Here is a 19,206-nt window from a genome sequence, read left to right on the forward strand (position 1 = left end):
AAAAATGTTGAGGGTAAAAGTAAAAACTTCAGTTTCGGAGGGTATATATGTAAAACATCTAACAATATTAATTGACCATTCCCGTCTGAAACACTCTTTTCAAATTGGTTTACCTTTTTGGCATCTCGCTTATCCAATGTAGGAACATGATAATTGACGGAGAAAGCATCACAAATACTAACTGATGGAGAAAGCACCCCAAATTCCAAGGGACTCAAGAAATCCCATCTCGCTTGTCGTTTCAATTACCAACATGTTCTTACCCTGCAAAAACATATAGCATGTTACCACCAGTCCATAGCCAAAATTCTACGTTATTGGTACTACTGGAATTATTCAAAAAAATAACAGAACGCAACTGCAAGAGCTAACTGTCTTGATAGATGAGTCAAAACTATGGAAGAGAAAATGGTAGATAACGCACAAGTAAATATTAATTATTAGACAAAAAGAATGCAAAAAGCACTTAAAAAATGTTTGAACGCCTAAAAGTAGAAATTACAAAACAAAATAGTGTTGGAGACATGTATTTAACACTTTTAGTGAAGGAATTAACACATTGTGTACACTCCTTATTCATTGATCATAGAAGGCAGGGCATAGCCAAAACCTTTAGAGGAAGCCGTTTCAGAAGAACCAACAATGTTTGGGAAATAATATTTGAAAAGCGGGGTCCAGTAGCGTCGCACCCCACTAACCTCAAGTAATAGTATGAGATACAACGCACAAAGATAGCCAACGAAGAACATAAAACTTATTTCTAAAATAAGAAGTCTCATACGTAACACCAATTTTATTAAATAAAACTGAATAAAAAGTGCAATAATTTTTTTTTTTTGTCATCTCCAGCGTATAGTCCCGGGGGAGAAGCATGCATTTGTATGCTCTATGGCCAATTTGTGTGCTCATGCATGCATGAGCATTCATGTTTATTTGAGTGCATGGTTATTTGGCAATGAGGCGAAACGACTTAAAATGGCTGAAAATCGTGGGTTATAGCTCATGAGAACATGAATTTTGGTCACCGTAAAATTATTTGCTAATAGGTCGAAATGACTTAAAATGGTAAAAAATCTTAAACTATAATATAGGCTATAGCGTATGAAATCGTGAATTTTGGACTCCACGAAAATATTTACTAATAAGTCGAAATGACTAAAAATGGCAAAAAAATCATGGGTTATAATTCATGAAATTGTGAATTTCGGCCTTTGCAAAATTATTTGTCAATAGTTCGAAACGGCTAAAAATGGTAAAAAATTATGGGTTATAAGTGACGAAATCATAATTTTTGACGACCACAAAATTATTTGCCAATGGAACGAAACAACTAAATTTTGCCAAAAATCATGAGTTATACCTCACGAAATCACGAAATTTGGCCACCACGAGATATTTTGCTAAGGGGTTAAAAAATTATGGGTTGTTGCTCATGAGTGTATGAATTTTGATCTCCATGAAATTTTTTGTCAATGGGTCGAAATATCTAAATTTTACTAGAAATCATGGGTTATAGCTCAGGAAATCGTGAATTTTGGTCACCGTTAAATTATTTGCCAATGTGTCAAAACGACTAAAAATGGTAAAAAATCGTGGGTAATAACTCATGAAATCGTGAATTTGGGCTCAGTGCAAATTATTCACCGATGGGTCGAAATGACTAAAAAAATAAAATATCATAGGTTATAGCTCATGAAATCATGAATTTTGGCAACCATAAAATTATTTGCCAGTGGGACCAAGTTACTAAAAAATATTAAAAATCATGGGTTATGATTCATGAAATTAGAAAAGTTGTCCATCACAAAACTCTTCACCAATGGTTGGAAACGAGTAAAAATGGTCAAAAACCATGGGTTATAGCTCACTAAATCATCAATTTTGGTCACCGCGAAACTATTTACCGATGGGTCAAAATAACTTAAAATAATAAAAAAATCATGGGTTATAGCTCACTAAATCGTGAATTTTTGTCTTCGCGAAATTATTTGTCAATAGGTTTAAATAGAAAAATGGACTAAAATGGTGAATGATAGCTCTTGAAAACGTGAATTTTGGGCTCCATAAAATTATTTACTAAGAGGTCAAAACGACTAAAAATGGCAAAAAAATTATGGATTATAGCTCATAAAATCATGAACTTCGGCCTACGTGAAATTATTTGCCAATGTGTCCGAATGACTGAAAATAGCCACAATTTGTGGATTAGAGCGCATGAAATCTTGAATTTTAGACTCTATAAAATTATTTGCTAATGGATCGAAACAGCCAAAACTGGCCAAAAATTGTAGGTTTATAGCCAACGAAATTATAAATTTTGAACTCTGTGAAATTTTTTACCAATGGGTCGAAACAGATAAATCTAGGTAAAAATCATGGGTTATAGCTCATGAAATTATGAATTTTGAACTCCGTAAAATTATTTGTCACTAGATGGAAATGACTAAAAGATCACTGGAAATCGTGGATTATAGCTCATGAAATCATGAATTCTTACATCTATAAAACATTTTTCCTTGAGTTAAAATGAATAAAAATTGACAAAAATTGTGGTTTATGACACATGAAAACATGAATTTTAGCATCCGCAAATTTTTTTTCCTAATAGATCGAAACGACTAAAAATGGCCAAAAATAGTGGTTTATAGCTCATTAAATCGTGAATTTTGGTCTCCACAAAATTATTTGTCAACGAGTCTAAACAAATAAAAATGGTAAAAAATCGTACGTTATAGCTCATGAAAACATTAATTCTGGTTTATGAAAATGTTAATTTTGGTGCCGACAAAATTATATGCTAACGGGTAACAACTAAAATGGCCAAAAATCATGGGTTATAGCTCATAAAATCATGAATTTTGGACTCTGCGAAATTTTTACCATTATGCCAAAATGAATGAAAATGGAAAAAATTAATTGATTATAGCTGGTGAAAACATGAATTTTGAACTCCGTAATGCCAATGAATCAAAATGACTAAATATGGTGAAAAATCATGGGCTATAGCTAATAAAATCTTGAATTTTGGCCACCACGAAATTATTTGTCCAACTGGTTGAAATGACTAAAATTGGTAAAAAAAATCATAGGTTATAGTTCACAAAATCGTAAATTTTGGTAACCGTAAAATTATTTGCTAATAGATTGAAACGATTAAAATGAAAAAAATTACAGGTAATAGCTCATGAATTCGTGAATTTTGGATGCTATAAAATTATTAACCAATTGGTCAAAACGACTGAAAATGGAAAATAATTATAGGTAATAGCTCATTAAATCACTAATTTTGGACTCTGCGAACTTATTTGCCAACGGGTCGAAACGACTAAAAAAAGGTCAAAAATCATGTATTATAACTCATGAATTAGTGAATTTTGGCCTCCACAAAATTATTTGTCAATGGATTGAAACGACTAAAAAGTCTAAAAAATTGTGGGTTTTAACTCATGAAATCATGAATTTCAAGACTCTTTAAATCTTTTCCTTGGGTCAAAATGAACGAAAATAGACCAAAATCGTGAGTTATAGGTTATAAAAACATGGATTTTGGACTCCATGGTATTAATTGCCAATGGATCGAAACGACTAAAATTTGTCAAAAATCATGAGTTATAGCTCACGAAATCGTAAATTTTAATAACCACGAAATTATTTTTCAATGGGTGGAAAGGACTAAAAATTCTTAAAAATCATGGGTTATAACTCATGAAATCATGAAATTTGGCCACTGCCAAATTGTTTACTAATGGGTCAAAATGACTAAGAATAGTAAAAAATCATGGATTATGGCTCACAAAATTGTGAATTTTGGCCATCGCGTAATTATTTGCAAATAGATCGAAACGACTTAAAATGCCAAAAAAATCGTGGGTCTTAGCTAATGAAAATGTGAATTTAGACTGCGCAACAATTCACCAAGGGGTCAAAAGGATTAAAAATAACAAATAATGGTAGGTTATATCTCAAGAAATCGTTAATTTTTACTCCGCAAAATTATTTGTCAATGGATCGAAACAACTAAGCATGGCAAAAAATCGTAGGTTATGGCTCATAAAATTATGAATTTTGGCCTCTTTAAAATTATTTGTCAATGGGTTTAAATGAATAAAAATGGCCAAAAATCTTGGGTTATATCAAATGAAATCATGAATTTTAATTTTAAATTATTTGCTAATGGGTGAAATAAATAAAATGGCCAAAAATCATGGGTTATAACCCATGAAATCATGAATTTTGACGACCACGAAATTATTTGGCAATGGATCTAAACAAATAAAATGACTAAAAATTGTGAATTACGCTCATGAAAACATTAATTTTAGTCTCTACAAAATTATTTATCAATGGGTCGAAACGACTAACAATGGCAAAAAATAATGGGTTATAACTCATGAAATCGTTAATTTTGGACTTTGAGAAATTTTTTCTCTTGGGTCGAAATGAATGATAATGGACAAAAATCATAAGTTGTAACTCATGAAAACATGAATTTTAAACTCTGTGAAACTATTTGCCAATGGGTCAAAACGACTAAACATAGTAAAAAATTATAGGATAACTCGCAAAATCGTGAATTTTGGTCACCGAGAAATTATTTATCTAATTGGTCAAAACAACTAAAAATAGCCAAAAATCATGGGTTATATCTCATGATTTTTTTCCATTACCATTTATATGACCCCAATGACAATTAATTATGGCTACTTTAAAATTTACAATTTTGATGGTTATAACCCACAATTTTGACAATTTTTATTTGTTTCATCCAATGGCAATTAATTAAACATACCTCAAAATTGTGCAAGCATATCACAGAGACTTATTACAGAAAAAACGTGCATCCCAAAATCACCATACACAGCCCAGTTTGATTAAAGAGTTATGGACTAAGTCAAAATCCAATGAAGTCCACAATGCAGCAACATCAAGATCAACCCCATCAAGAAAGCAACCATCTAGACGTGGAAAGGGCAAGAAATCTGGTTCCAATAGACATCGTCTTAGAGGAGCTGGAGGTTTAAGAGATTCCAATTCATTCTAAATTTTTGTGACAATTTTTTTATTTTTACATTTTCCCCCATTTGTTTGGAGCTGGGGAGATTGTTTTGTAGTTGGGGTTTCATATCATTTTGTTGTTGGGGTATCATATAAGAAGAACAAACACTGCAATTTTCTGGTCAAAAAGTTCTTTTTTTTGTTAATTCATTTTTCTGTACATAACCAATTCAAAATAGAAATAAGTAGTGTATGAGCTGCTGTGTTGTCCCTAAGAACTTGATATATTCGTTGACGCAATGGATTTAAAACAAATGAAAACATGGTTTCAATTTGCTATTTTGTTTTGTTCTACAGCAATGATGCATTGACAAAATGAATGCAAAAAGCACTTAAAAAGCATGTTTGAAAACCTAAAAGTAGAATTTACAAAACAAATTAGTGTTGGAGACATGTATTTTAACACTTATAGCAAAGGAATTAACACATTGTGTACACTCTTTATTCATTGATCACAGAGGGCGAGGTATAGAGAAAACCTTTGGAGGAAGCCTGTTTTAGAAGAACCAACAATGTTTGCGAAATAATATTTGAAAAGCGAGATCCAATAGCAACGTACCCCAGTAACCTGAAGTAACAGTGTGAGATATAACACAAAGATAGCCAAAGAAGAACAGATAACTTATTTCTAAAACAAGAAGTCTCATACGTAACACCAATATTATATAATAAAACTGAATAAAAAGTGGAATAAATTTTTTTGGTCATCTCAAGCATATAGCCCCCTGGGAAAAAGCATGCATTTGTATACTCTGGCCAATTTGTGTGCACATGCATGCATAAGCATGCTTGTTTCCTTGGGTGCTTGATTATTTGTCAATGGGGCGATTCAACTTTAAATGGCTAAAAATTGGACATAGAGCATACAAATGCATGCTTTTTCCCAGGGAAAAATCATGCATTTGTAATTTCGTATGCTCTATAGTCAATTTGCATGGTCATGCATGCATGAGCTTCCGTGTTTCCTTGTGTGCATGATTATTTGTCAATGGGGGCGAAACGACTTAAAATAGCTAAAAATCATGGGTTATATAGCTCATGAAAATATAAATTTTAGCCACAGCAAAAGTATTTGACAATAGGTCGAAATGACTTAAAATGATCGAAAAATATGAATTATAGCTCATGAAATCGTGAATTTTGGACTCCACGAAATTATTTGCTAATTGGTCGAAATGACTAAAAATGGCCAAAAAGCATGGATTATAGTTCATGAAATAGTGAATTTCAGCCTCCGCGAAATTATTTGCCAATAGGTCGAAACTAAAAAAATGATCAAAAATCATGGGTTACAGGTGACGAAATCGTAAATTTTGGCAGCCACAAAATTATTTACCAGAAGAAAGAAACGACTAAAAATTGCCAAAAGTCATAGGTTATATCTCACGAAATCACAAAATTTGGCCACCACGAAATATTTTGCCAAGGGGTCGAAACAACAAAAATGGCAAAAATTCATAGTTATAGCTCAAGAATTCATGAATTTTGATCTCTGCGAAATTTTTTGCCAATGTTTCGAAACGACTAAAAAGGGCAACAAAGAAGGATTATAGCTCACAAAATCATGAATTTTGACAATCACAAAATTAGTTGCCAATAGGTCGAAACTAAACATTACCGAAATCATGAGTTATAGTTCAAAAAATCGTGAATATTGGCCACATTGAAATTATTTGCCAATGTGCCAAAATGACTAAAATCGACAAAAAATTGTGGGTTATAACTCATAAAATTATGAGTTTGGACTCCGTGCAATTATTCACCGATGGGTCAAAACGACTAAAATGATAAAATATCATGAGTTATAGCTTGTGAAATCATGAATTTTGACAACCAGGAAATTATTTGCCAATGTGACCAAATGGCTAAAAATGATCAAAAATCGCGGGTTATAGCTCATGAAATCAAAAAATTTAGCCATCGCAAAACTCTTCACTAATGGTTAGAAACGATTAAAAATGGTCAAAATGACTAAAAATGGTTAAAAATCAAGAGTTATAACTTACGAAGTTGAGAATTTTGGCGACAACACAATTATTTACTAATGGGTCGGAACAACTATAAATTGCAAAAAAATTATAAGTTATAGTTCATGAAATTGTGAATTTGGATTCTCCGCAATTATTCACTAATGGGTCCAAATGACTAAAACTGGCAAAATATTATGGGTTACATAGCTCATGAAATCGTGAATTTTAGCAACCACGAAATTATTTGCCAATGAGTCTAAACGAATAAAAATTGCTAAAAAGCACAAGTTATAGCTCATTAAATTAGGAAATTTGACCATCGTGAAATTCTTTGCAAATGGTTTGAAACGACTTAAAGTGGTCAAAAATTAAGAGTTATATCTCACAAAATCGTGAATTTGGGCCATCGCAAAATTCTTTACTAATGGTTCGAAAAGACTTGAAATGGTCAAAAATCATGGGTTATATAGCTAGGGGTGCATTCGATTCGGATATGACCCTTACCATAACCATATCCACTTTCTAAAAATGGATACGAATACGGTTCAGATATTCATCGCTAAGAAAAAAACATTATGATAACCGCATTAAACAGAAACAGATACGGTTCGGATATTAGAGGTTCGGATACGGTTTGGATACGGATACTAATTCGATATTTAGGAAATAGATATGAATAAGATATGACAAAAAATACATATGATTTTAATAACTCGCAATGTAAGACAAGTAAGACAAGTTACCTCAAGACTTTGTTGCTATTTTGTATGACAAACCTCATAACACCATAACAGGCCCTAAACCAAAAAATAAAAAATAATGAATATAATAACTAAAATGTGATAATCAACAACTACAACTGACCTCACAAACTACAACTTTTTTCCCCTTTTTTCAGATTTTTCCTCTGTTTTAATAGAAGACTCTTCTACTGCGGGTTCAATGATCGGTTCAACGGAGGGTTCGACCGTGGGTTCTTCATTAGAAGCTTGAACTGATGGATTAGACGACATGATTCTAATACCTATTCATTGAAATTACTGATGGATTAGACGACATGATTCTAATACCTATTCATTGAAATTTATAAACTTAATCAAACAAAAAAATATAATGATGCAAATTACATGATTCTAATACCTATTCATTGAAATTTATAAACTTAATCAAACAAAAAAATATAATGATGCAAATTACAATTATATATGCAACATAAAACAATTAGAACTAATAGGTTAGGGATTTTTATCAAATAAATTACGATTTTTTAATTCAGTCAACAAATGCTAAAAATTAGGGCTTTTATCAACAATTAGAATTCACCTTAGTGATACACCAAATTGAGGAGGAGACGAGGAGGTTGGACGTCGTCGTCGCGTCATCGTCGCGTCGATCAAGATGAGGCGGCCGCGGACTTCTTGAAGAGGCGGAGGCGGAGCATCAAGATGAGGCGGAGCGGGAGGCGGAGCTCGGCAGCGGAGGCGGAGCTCAGGGGCTGGTGGAGGCTGGGTGAGTGGGGGTGGGGTTTGGAAAGATAAAAATTAGGGTTTGAAGTTGTGTTTGAGTTGAATTTGGGTCGGGTTGCGGATATATGTTATAAACCCGACCCAATACAGACCCAATACAAGTATTATACATGGCCCATTTCAAATATCCAGATATCCGAACCGTATCCGCAATTTCGACTCGATAACCGTATCCGAAACCATATCCAACCGGTTTAAATATTTCCCAACCATATTCGCTTTCTAAACGGATACGGTTACGATCGGTCCGGATAAATCCGTACCATTTTGCACCCCTAGTTATAGCTCACGAAATCGTAAATTTTAGCCACCGTGAAATTATTTGCCAATGGATCGAAACAAGCTAAACTGACAAAAAATCGTGGGTTATAGCTTACTAAATCGTGAATTTCGATCTCCGCTGAATTATTTACTAATGGGTCTAAACGAATAAAAATGGCCGATAATCGTGAATTATAGGTCTTGAAAACATGAATTTCAGCTTCCGCAAATTTATTTTCCAAGGGGTTGTAACGATTATGCTAAAAAATCGTGGGTTATAAATCATGAAATCGTGAACTTTGGCATCCGGGAAATTTGCCAAACTATCGGAAGGACTAAAAATGGTAAATTTTGGCATCCGTAAAATTATTTGCTAAAGTGTCGGAAGGACTAAAAATAGCCGATAATCGTAGGTTATAACTCTTGAAATCATAAATTTTGGTAATCGCAAAATTATTTGCCGAAGTGTCGGAAGGACTAAAATAACCGATAATTGTAGGTTATAACTCATGAAATCGTGAATTTTAGCCTTTGCGAAATTATTTGCCTAAGTGTCGGAACGATTGTAATGGTCGAAAATCATAGGTTATAGCTCAAGAAATCCTGAATTTTTAACAACGGCGAAATTATTCGCTAATGGGTGGAAACGATAGAAGATGATAAAAAATCGTAAGTTATAGCTTAGAAATAGTAAATTTTGGCCACCACAAAATTATTTCACAATGGATCGAAACTAGTAAAACTAGCCAAAAATAACGTCAGATATAACTCAAAAAATCATGAATTTGGAACTTTGAGAAATTATTTGCAATTTGGTTGAAACGACTAAAAATGATCGAAAATGGGACTTATAGCTCATGAAATCGTGAATTTTCATCTTTGCAAAGCTTTTTCCCTCAAGTCAAAATGAACGAAAATAGATAAAAACCGTTGGTTGTGGCCCATAAAAAATGAATTTTAGTATTTATGAAATTATTTTCTAGTGGGTTGAAACAACTAAAAATGACCAAAAATCGTGGGTCATAGCCTACTAAATCATGAATTTGGATATTCGTAAAATTATTTACCAATGGGCCTAAATAAAAAAAAAGGTCAAAATCGTGGGTTATATCTCATTGAAACATGAATTTTGCTCACCACATAATTTTTTGTCAATGGGTTGAAACGACTAAAATTTTCAAAAAATTATGGGTTATATTTCATAAAATTATGAATTATGGACTCTGCGAAATTTTTTCCCTAGGGTCGAAATGGATGAAAATTGACAAAAAAATATGGGTTATTGCTCGTGAAAACATGAATTTTGGCCAAAAAACATGGGTTTTTATCCCACCAAATCACGAATTTTGGTCACTACGAAATTATTTTCTAATGAGTCGAACGACTAAAAATGAGTTATAGCTCATGAAATTGTGAATTTTCGGCACCCCAAAATTATTTATCCAGTTATTCGAAATGACTAAAAATGGTAAAAAATAATGGGTTATAGCTCACGAAATCATGAATTTTTGCCACCGTGAAATTATTTGCCAATAGACCGAAACGACCAAAATGCAAAAAGTTGTAGGTTTGCTCATGAATTTGTGAATTTTGGACGCTGCAGAATTATTAACCAATAGGTTGAAACGATTAAAAATGGTAAATAATTATAGGTTAAAGCTTATAAAATCGTTAATTTTAGACTACAAGAAATTATTTCCTAATGAGTGGAAATGACAAAAAATAGCAAATATTTATAGGTCATGAATTCGTGAAATTTTTGCCTTCACGAAATTATTGTCAATGTGCTGAAACGACTACAAATGGCCAAAAATCGTGGGTTATTGCACTTGAAATTGTGAATTCAGCCTCTGCAAAATTATTTACCAATATGTCGAAACAACTAAAAAATGGCCAAATCATGGGTTGTCGCTCATGAAATCATGAATTTTATTTTCAACAATTTTTTCCCAAGGTCGAAATGAACACAAATGGATAAAAATCGTAGGTTATGGCTCAAGAAATCATGAATTTTGGATTCCGTGAAATTATTTGCCAATGAATCAAAACTAAAAATTGCCAAATATCGTAGATTATAGCTCACGACAACGTGACTTTTAGCAACTAAAAGATTATTTGATAATGGGTTGAAACAAGTAAAAATTCTCTAAAATTATAGGTTATAGCACTCGAAATTTAACCATAGTGAAATTATTTGCCAAAAAGTCAAAGTGAATAACAATGGTAAATAATAATGGGTTATAACCATTGTTCCACGATTCCCTGGACCCCCTTCGATCGGTCGTACAATTTCTCGAACGGTCGTACAGTTCCTTGTAGGGGAGTAAAAATTGATTCCTTCTGAAAGGGAGGGGATTTGTATTAATAAGAATGACTTATTACAAATCAAGAAATTAAAATTACAACAGAAGCGAAGAGAATGCTCTTCTTGTTTAACGTGGATTCTTCGGCAGTGATAGGATGTCTCCCTCGAATGCTTACGTTGAATTTGCTTCCCTTGGACTATTCGATCGAAATTGCGGTTGAGCTTCAGTACGTAGTAGAAGCTCTTGTATGATTGAGTTCGATTATACCCGAGCTTGATGAGTATCAAGGCCGAAAACTTAGAAAGGGCTACAATGCAAGAGTTTGAAGAGAGCTAATGAGCCTCAAATCTGAGAGTTCAGATTAAGTCTATTTCAACAATCCAAGCTTATAACCAAGAATGTTCAACCAAACAAGCCAATGGAGGCCTCTGCTTGTAGAGTCTAATCACCAGCCAAGAGCAAGACACAAGACCAGCCTTAAGAGAAAGTCTCCAAATGATCCAGCTTAAGAGAAAGTCTCCAAATGATCCCCCCCCCTTTATTTAACGTTGCCAAAGGAGGCACATAAATAGGCAAGGCAAGACATGGGTCATCCATTGATTTGTGAGATGTGACCACTAATAGGAGTAAGGAGTAGCATACTCCCCTTATAGTTATGGAATGTGATCATTATAGGGGTGATGAGAGCCATGCGTCATTACCCAGGACGTGGGAAGTGGGTGGGCCCACTCCCACAAGCAAGCAGTCGCTTGCACTGTTCAGGTAGGGCTGACGAGCTTGCAAGCGAGCTTGAGAGCTGCTTGAACATTCAGGCGAGCTTGGCGAACAGGCAGGGTCGGCTGGTGTGCCCCTCGAGCGTGTGAGCGAGTAAGGCATTCAAGCGAGGTCGAGCTCGTGCTGTCGAGCTCGATAATCAGGCAAGCTTGACTCATGTTGGCGAGTCAAGCAAACAGGCGAGGTTCGGCTCGTGTAGGCGAGCTTTGCTTGCTTTTAGCACACAAGCGAACTCAAACAGACGAGGTTTAGCTCGTGCAGATGAGCATGGCTTGGCCTCTTAAATGCAGGCAAGCTTGACTTGTGCTAGCAAGTCAAGCAAACATGCGAGCTTTGGCTTGGCCTCTTGAATGCAGACAAACTCAAATAGGCAAGGTTTGAGCTCTCTTGTGTAAAGGCAATTTTTATTGCCTACACTCCTGCGAACCGATTCCATGTACATTTGTGAACAGATTTCCCCCGATACATGAACTGTTTCCTCAAAATTGGCGCACTGCTTACAATTATGCTAGATGTAAAGCCTCTTTAAAGTGCACGTGGGTAAGATGCAATGCAATGTGTGCAATTAAGTAAAGAGAGAGACACAATAGAGTATATGAACTAATGACTTTACCGTAACTAAATATATATGTTAATTAAATGTAAAACGAAACCATGATCCTAAGACAAGCTCTGCGAAAAAAAACAAAATAAAGAAACAAACTCCATCAAAAAGAAGTATTTAAGTATTTTATATGAAAAAAATATTAAAATTCATAATTAGCTTTCTAGTTTTCTACTATGTACTTTGGAAAAACTTTAAGCGCACCTGGAAAAAAATTTACAACATACCACTAACTGAACTTGCGTACTGATTATAGCTCATGAATTATATCGTGACCCGCTATGTACCTCATGTTGTGTAACTATGATTATAACTCATGAAATTTTTTTCATGAATTTAGACTTTGCGCAACCATTCACCAAAGGGTCGAAGGAACTACAAATGGTAAATAATCATATGTTATAGCTCATGAATTCATTAATTTTGGACAGTATGAAATTATTTGCTAATAGGTCAAAACAACTAAACATGGCAAAAAATCGTGATTATAGCTCATGAAATCATAAATTTAGGCCTCGCGAAATTATTTGCTAATTGGTCGAAATTGTAGATGGCTAAAATATACTTTCCCCTAAGCTAATGCACAATTTGAATTTAAGAAGTGAACGCCCATGGGTTAAATACTTCAGATTGGCTCAAATACAAGCCATGATAGGCTACAGCGAAGTTCGCTCAAGTTGCATGCGAACTTGACTACATGATAGACTATGGCCCAACTCATCCAAGTCAAAGAGTGGTTAGGGCCGAGTCAATTCTCAAATCAGACTCTAGATCGAGTTGAAAGGTGTCCTCAAGTCGGTCGAGGCAAACGACGTGCTCAAGCTAGGATTTTGAGTCAAATCCAAGCTTATCGGCGAAGTCCGCCTCATAGCATTATGCAAACTTCACCCAAGGAGACCCACGTGGGCCACGTCATCTACACCTTAAAGAAAGTGGATCTCCCACGATCACTAGGAAAACTTCGCACACGACGGCATAGCAAGCTTTTTCGCTGACCGTTATTGGCGGACCTCACTATTGACCGTTTCAAAAGCTATTTTTGAGGAAACGAATCCTCCCCATTATCTCCTAAGCTAATAGCTACTTAATCTACATTTAATAGCTACGAACTCCGTCTCTCTCAGCCTATAAGAGGAGGGGAGATTGTTCATTTTGGGGCACTTGTATCTACTAGACTTAGTTTTTAATCAACCATCTCGAATTTTAGCCACTTCAATACTTAGTATCTCTTCATCTAGAGAAGACTTCAACATCTACAGAGAGATCAGAGATTATCAATCAGTGAAAGACCTATCGTTAATCGTTCGGACCGTCAATAAAGTACAAGATCGACGCTCTACCGACACATAGAAAAGGACCCGGTTTAATATAAATTTTTTTGTTTCTTTGCAGTTTCTTTCGAGTTGTAATCCGAGCCAATTATAATTCAAAAGACCCGAAACAAAAATGAATAGAAATGGCCAAAAATGATGAGTTATAGCTCGAGAAATCATGAATTTTGGCCATGCGAAATTATTGTAATTTGTCTAAATGATCATGAATTATAGCTCAAGAAAACATGAATATTGACATCCACAAAATTAATTCTCAATGAGTCGAAATCATTGGAAATGGCCAAAATAGTGAGTTATAATTCATGAAATAGTAAATTTTGGACTCCTTAAAGATTTTCCCTTAGGTCGAAGACAAAAATCGTGGGCTATAACTCACGAAAATATAAATTTTGAACTCCACAAAGTTATTTGCTAATTGGTTGAAACAACTAAAAATAATAAAAAATTATGGATTATAACTCACAAAATTGTGAATTTTGAAAGCCGAGAAATTATTTATCCAACTGGTCGAAACAACTAAAAATGGCCAAAAATCATAGGTTATAATTTACAAACTCGTGAATTTTGGCAATTGTGAAATTTTCTGTCAATAGATCGAAACAACTAAAAATGGCTAAAAATCATAGGTTATAGCTCACAAAATCGTGAATTTTGACCTCCGCGAAGTTATTTGCCAATGGGTGGAAACGACTAAAAAGTACAAAAAATCGGGGAATATAGCTCATGAAAACGTAAATTTTGACCATCACAAAATTCTTTGCTAATTGGTCAAAACAACGAAAAATAGTAACAAAACTTGTAGGTTACAGCTTATAAAATCGTTAATTTTTTACTCCGCAAAAGTTTTTACCAATGGTTCGAAACGTCTAAACATAGTAAAAATTCGTAGGTTATAGCTCATTAATTCCTGAATTTTTACATGCGCGAAACTGTTAGTCAATGGGTCGAAACTACGAATGTGTCAAAGCTAATAAATTATGATTTTTCACCTTCGTAAAATTATCAACAAATGTGTCAAAACGACAAAAAATGACCAAAAAACATGGGCTTTAGCTTATGAAAACATGAATTTTTGGCCATCGTGAAGTTATTTGCCAATTGGTCAAAATGACTCAAAATGGCCAAAAATTATGGGTTATACCTCATGAAATCTTAAATTTTAAACCCCACGAAATTATTTACTAATAGATCAAAATAACTAAAAATATCTAGAAATCATGGGTTATAGCTTAAGAATTAATGAATTTTAGTCCCCATTAAATTATTTGTCAATAGGTCGAAACGACTAAAATTGAAAAAAAAATCAAGGGTTATAACTTACGAAATCGTGAAATATGACCAATGCAAAATCATTTGCTCATGAAAATGTGAATTTTGACTGTCGCGAAATTACTTTTCAGTGGGACAGTTACTAAAAATGTCCAAGAATCGTAGGTCATACCTCACTAAATTATGAATTTTAGTCTTCGCGAATTTATTCGCCAATGAGTCCAAACCAATGTTACAGAATGCACTAGGCGGATTAGGCGCTTGATCCAGCACCTAGCGCCTAAACGCCTAGGCGTTTGGCTATTTTTTAAATTATTTAACTATAATAATTCATAAAAATATGAATTAAATTCATATAAATTTGCCCAAAAAAAGATAGCAATCTTAAATCCATAATAAACCATGTATAGTTAAATACTAAATAGCCAAAATAATAACAAGGTTATAGAAAGCATGAATTTTGGCCAAAAATCATGGGTTATAGCTCATGAAAACGTGAATTTTGGCCTCCGAAAAATTATGTATCAATAGGTTGAAACTACTATAAATTGTCAAAAATCATGGGTTACATAGCTCATGAAATCGTAAATTTTGGACTCTGTAAATTTTTTTCCCTTAGGTCGAAATAAGTGAATGTGGAAAAATATCGTGGATTATAACTCATTAAAACTTGAATTTTCAACTCACAAAACTATTTATCCAATTGGTCAAAACGATTAAAAATTATCAAAAATCATGAGTTATAGCATGCAAAATCGAGAATTTTGACCACCCAGAAATTTTTGCTAATGGGTCTAAACAACTAAAATAGCAAAAAATCATGGGTTATAACTCAAGAAATGGTTAATTTTAGACTCTTCAAAATAACTTGCCAATAATTCGACACGACAAAAATGACCAAAAATTTTAGGTTATAACTCACGAAATTATGAATTTTGACAACCTCAATTATTTACCAAAGGATCAAAATGCCCAAAATTTGCTAAAATTTATGAGTTATAGCTCAAAAAATCGTGAAAATTAGCCACTGCAAAATTCTTTACCACTGGGTCGAAACGACTAAAATGCTTTAAAAATTAAGGGATATAGCTCACGCAATAGTAATTTTTTTGGCCATCCAAAAAATTATTTGCTAATGGATCGAAACGACTTAAAATAGCAAAAAATCGTGGGTTATAGCGCATAAAATCATAGATTTTGGATTCCCCAAAATTATTTACTAATGGGTCAAAACAATTAAAATGACAAAACAATGAGTTACGTAACTTATGAATTCGTAAAATGCGGCCTCCGTGAAAGTATTTACCAATGAATAGAAACAATAAAAAATGGCGAAAATCATAGCTTATAGTTCATGAAATCATGAAATTTGAACTCCACAAAAATCCTAAGTCGAGCTTATGAATTCTTGAATTTTGATCTCCACAAAATTATTTGTCAATAGGACGAAACGACTAAAAATGGCCAAAAACTGTGGGTCATAACTTAGGAAATCGAGTATTTTGATAGCCACGAAATTATTTGCCAAAAGAACGAAACAATTAAAAAGTAATTAAAAAACATCAGCTATATCTCATGAAATCGTGAAATTTGGCCACCGTGAAATTCTTTGACAGTGGGTCAAAACTATATCGTTAGTTATAGCTTACTGAATCGTGAATTTTAAACTTCCCGAAATTATTTACCAATAAGTCTAAAACAACTAAAATGACCAAAAATCAAGGGTTGTAGTTCATGAATTCCTAAATTTGCGACTTCGCAAAATTATTTATAAATGGTCAAGAAGAGTAAAAATCGCCAAAAATCATAAGTTATAGCTCACGAACGCCCATCTCCTTATTCTGGAGTGACTGTCAGAAAATTTTGACCGCCAAAAAATTATTCGCTAATGGGTTTAAATGAATAAAAACAATCAAAAATCATGAATTATAGCTCATTAGAACATGAATTTTGACCTTCACAAAATTATTTCTTAATAGGTCGAACTAATTAAAAATGGCCATAAATAACAGGTTATAGGTCATATATTTGTGAATTTTGACATCAGCAAAATTATTTGCCAATCGGTTAAAACGACTAAAAATTGCAAAAAAATCATGGGTTATAGCTCATGAAATCATGAATTTTGACAACCACCAAAATTCTTTGCAAATGGGTCGAAATGACTAAAAATGGGTAAATAATAATGGATTATAGCTCATGAATTTCGGGAATTTTAGCCACCGGGAAATTATTTATCCAATAAGTGGAAACGGTTAAAAATGGTCAAATATTATGCTTCATAGCTCACGAAATTATAAAATTTGGCTATCGCAAAATTATTTATGCAATTAGTCGAAACGACTGAAAAAGATAAAAAAATCATGAATAACTCACGAAATCGTGAATTTACCCAATACGAAATTATTTGTCAATTGGTCAAAATGACTAAAAAAGAAAAAAATATGAGTAATAGCTCATGAATTCGTAAATTTGGCCTTCGTAAAACTATTTGTCAATTGGTGGAAACGACTATAATGGCAACAAATCGTGGATTATAACTTATGAAATCATGAATTTTGGACCCTGCGAAATGTTTTCCATGAGGTCGAAATGAACAAAAAATGGACAAAAATCGTGTTATAGCTCATAAAAATATGAACTTTGGCAATCGTGAAATTATTTGCCAATGGTTCGAAACGACTTAAAATAGACAAATTTTATGGATCAAAGCTCATTAAAATCGTGAATTTCGAACTCCACAAATTCTTTTTATCAATAGGTTGAAACGACAAAAAATGACCAAAAGTTGCTTAAGAATTCATGAATTTTAGCCTCCGCGAAATTAATTGACAATGGTCGAAACAACCGAAAATAGCCAAAAATCATAGCTAATAGCTTGCAAAATCGTGAATTTTGGCAACCACAATTTTTTGCCAATGGGTCGAAACAACTAAATTTTACAAAAAATAGTGAGTTACATCTCATAAAAAAGAGAATTTTTGCAACAGCAAAATGTTGTACTAATTGGTCGAAACCGCTAAAATTGGTCAAAAATCATGGATTATAGCTCACGAAATCGTGAATTTTTGTCACCGCGAAATTATGTTAATGGATCGAAACAACTTAAAATGTTAAAAAATCGTGAGTTATAGTTCATGAAACTATGAATTTTAGAGTCCGCAAAATTATTTGCCAAAGGGTCGAAATGATTAAAAATGACCAAAAATCATGGGTTATTTATAGCTCATAAATTCCTAAAATTTGGACTTCACAACATTATTTACAAATAGGTTGAAATGAATAAAATAACCAAAAATTATGATTTATTGCTCACGAATTATGAATTTTGGCCACCGAAAAATTATTTGCCAATGGGTTTAACCGAACAGAAATAGTTAAAATTTTATAACTCATGAAAAATGTGAATTTGAGCTTCCGAAAAATTATTTAACAATAGGTCGAAACGACTAAAAATGGTCAAAAACCATGGGTTATGGATCATGAAATTGTGAATTTTAGACTCAACAAAAATTTATCCCTTGGTTCGAAATGAACGAAAATCGACAAAATTAATGGGATATAGCTCATAAAAACATGAATTTTGACCATCGCGAATTATTCGTCAATCGGTCAAAATGACTTAAAATGGCCAAAAAATTATAAGTTATAGCACATGAAATATTAAATTTTAGACTCCGCGAAATTATTTGTCAATGTGTCGAAATTAGAAATTGCCAAAAATCATAAATTTCAGCTCATAATTCATGAACGTTAGCATCCACGAAATTATTTGTCAACGGGTCGAAACGACTAAAATGGCTAAAAATTATGGGTTATAACTTATGAAAAGGTGAATTCTAGCAACCACTAAAATATTTGCTAATTGGTCGAAACGAATAAAAATTATCAAAAATCATGGGTGATAGCTCATGAAATCGTTAAATTTGACAACCGCGAAATTCTATCTATGGATCAAACAACTAAAATGATCAAAAATCATGGTTATAATTCACGAACTCATGCAAAACTATTTGTCAATGGATCAAAATGACTTAAAGTGGTCAAAAATCGTGGATTATTGCTAATTAAATTGGGAATTTTGATCTTCGCGAAACTTCGCAAATT

At 33.3% G+C, this 19,206-nt stretch overlaps 1 protein-coding gene across 1 annotated transcript in view; it reads right to left on the minus strand.

Moving 5' to 3' along the window:
• LOC109846860 (vesicle-fusing ATPase-like) overlaps positions 1–19,206 on the minus strand; it is a 34,393-nt gene that overhangs the window by 893 nt on the left and 14,294 nt on the right. Inside the window, exons 4-7 of the transcript XR_002248581.1 lie at positions 7,890–8,049; positions 7,769–7,822; positions 5,535–5,623; positions 114–264 (exon numbers count right to left, since the gene is read on the minus strand). The gene's annotated coding sequence lies outside the window, so the exon portion shown is untranslated. The remainder of the gene's footprint in view (positions 1–113; positions 265–5,534; positions 5,624–7,768; positions 7,823–7,889; positions 8,050–19,206) is intronic.

This window comes from Asparagus officinalis, chromosome 1 (genome assembly GCF_001876935.1).
Source record: "Asparagus officinalis chromosome 1, Aspof.V1, whole genome shotgun sequence".
In the NCBI taxonomy this organism is placed as follows: domain Eukaryota; kingdom Viridiplantae; phylum Streptophyta; class Magnoliopsida; order Asparagales; family Asparagaceae; genus Asparagus; species Asparagus officinalis.